The sequence below is a fragment of the Cupressus sempervirens genome, chromosome 1, assembly GCF_028749045.1.
Source record: "Cupressus sempervirens isolate cs-2001-9-10 chromosome 1, ASM2874904v1, whole genome shotgun sequence".
In the NCBI taxonomy this organism is placed as follows: Eukaryota; Viridiplantae; Streptophyta; class Pinopsida; order Cupressales; family Cupressaceae; genus Cupressus; species Cupressus sempervirens.
Window position 1 is genome coordinate 558,978,223 of NC_143118.1, and position 2,634 is coordinate 558,980,856.

A 2,634-nucleotide genomic window follows, 5' to 3' on the forward strand; every position below is an offset into this window, starting at 1 on the left:
CCCCAGACTCCCTTCTACCAGTATCTACTTCAAGTTTCATTTGAGCCAGTGTAGTAGGCCCTGGTAATCATTTTTTAAGAAGACCTCTCAGCCTCTAACACTCAGAATCTAACTTGGTAACTTTCTTAATTGTTTCTATTTGTTGCTTGCTAGCAGCGTGGGTAGATTTCTTACTAATATCCCTTTCATCAATTATTATACCCAATTCTTTGTTAAGCGCATGAAGTTTATATTTAAGGCCAACATTCTCACTTTCTAACATCTCTAGTTTAGTTTGAAGAACTTTAGCCTCAAACTCAACTTAGTTTTTGGCTTCTTGCAAATCAAATAATGCTTTTGAATTTTCCTAAAGAGATGTGGATGTTGCATTACTTCTTGCTTCTACCTCATTTAGTAGTTGCTCTAGTCCTACTATTCTAGAATCAAGCTCACATTTTGATTTGTCCCATTCTCTAGTCTTTTTCACCATAGCCTCATGAAGCTTCTATTCTTATTCCTCTCTTGAACTCCTAAGCTCCCATGAAATTACCTGATTGAGTGTCTATATTTTTTAAAATCAAATCATATTTGAGGTTTCATGATGAAGAAACTCTAAAATTAGTGCTCAATATTTTGATTCTATCACAAATTTTTGTTTAGCATGTTTACCAAGAGAAAATCCAAACATTATTGCATTAGGAGAGAAAGTATTTGATTTTTTAATATTTTGTTTACACTGTATTTATTAATCAAAGATACATGATCTAGTAACTTGAGTGCTTTTACCATGGGTTTCAGTGATACATGATTTTAGTTAAAAATTCATTAATAAACAACTCTTGCCATTGGCTTCACCAATCTATGATTTCAATACAAAAAATCATTACTAACGCTAATATTAAGATCAATTGCAGCATGCTTTCATTTAATGCAAACCATTAATTGGGAATCAAGACTTTAGCAAACTAGCTAAGAGTACTTGTGGTTACTGTGTTGAGCTTGTAATAACTTAAATAGTTAATACTGTTTTCACAGTGTAGAAGTATCTGGAACCCCCCCTCAATGACCAATTTTTTCTCATGTTCCTCTTTGTGAAAATACTTGAACCTAGAAAGGACCTTGTCCAAATTTACTAAATCCCTTATATAAGGATAGACATTGAAAATTGAAAGAAAACCTTTAAATTCTATTGGAAAATTCTGTTGATAATCATCATATGGGATGGATGGAATGAAAGAAATTCAACAGATTTACAATATGGAAGACCTTCCAATATCCTGGGATTGAATAATTTTGTACCAAAGGTAGTGAATAGTACATTCATAATGTGGAATGGCTTTCAATATGTCGGGATTGAATAAGTTTGTACCCAATTTAATAAATAGCACATTTATAATATGGAGTGGCTTCCAATATTTCTGGATTGAATAGATTTAGTTGTGCTAACTTTTCTTAAAAGTGCATTTGTAATGTGAAATGTTTTTTATGAAATTAATTAGAGCTATATTATAAATATGAATTTAATTTATTCAATTCATTCATAGAGCTACCAGTGCATGTACATTTTTATGGACTCATGTTTTAAATTGTTTATGCTATTTATTCAAATTATCATTATAAATAAATTTGTTTACCTTTATGACACTTCTAAATAATAGATATAGATTTTTTGATTTTTTATAAACTAATGTCTAATATAAAAGAAACAAACAAATGGAAATTTTAATAAAACTCTTAGATAAAATATAATACAAATTAAAGTAAATGAATTTACTAATATATAAAGTTGACAGATTTAGTATATTGGTTTTAGTTTCAGATTTCCAATATCTCTGTAATAATAATATATGTTGAATGCATGGTAGAGAAGATAGATTTCAAACATGAATAAGAAGATTATAAGTCATATAACAATGATATGTTGCTAATGATAAACTTTTGACTTGAACAATGATAAAGTTTATTATTAATCATTATTATAGCAAAGTTTCAAACTCATTAGTATTGAATTAAGCTTGATAAACAACAAGCTAATATACAAACAACAAACTAAAACAAAAATCAGAAATTTTAACCAAGACTCTTAACGATGATGCTCACTAATGAATATCCCATAAATATACTTAAATACAAATCTTAAAAAGAAAACCTGATTATAAAATTATTTTAATGCAAAACAAATTGTAAATAGTAAAAATATTATTGTGTAGATAGTTTGGGTAGTTATACTACTGTGTTTAGAACTTACATCCATCCAAAGGTACAATATTTTTGTTACTAAATAGTCCTTTAAATTCAACTCACTGTCAAAGTCTAGTAACCAACATTAAAAAAATCAATTATTAATGATCTATAAGGTTTCTACAATTGCATGAATGTACCTAAAAAATCTCAGTGCCCGGAAAGAGGAGTAAAGTTACAGCCAATGAACGACCTACAACTAGAAAGATATCTCCTATTGGCATGTTCTGTGTGGACAAGGGAGCAATGGAAATGGTTGTCAAAGGTGTGATTTTGATGGTTGGAAAAAAGCTTCTTCCATTTTTTCAAATATGGTAAATAGATTTTGATTGTGCCTTGCTTGTGAACCATGTGGATGGATTTTAACTCATAGTGGAGATGAGCAAAAGGAATATGGTGCATAAGGAAGACATT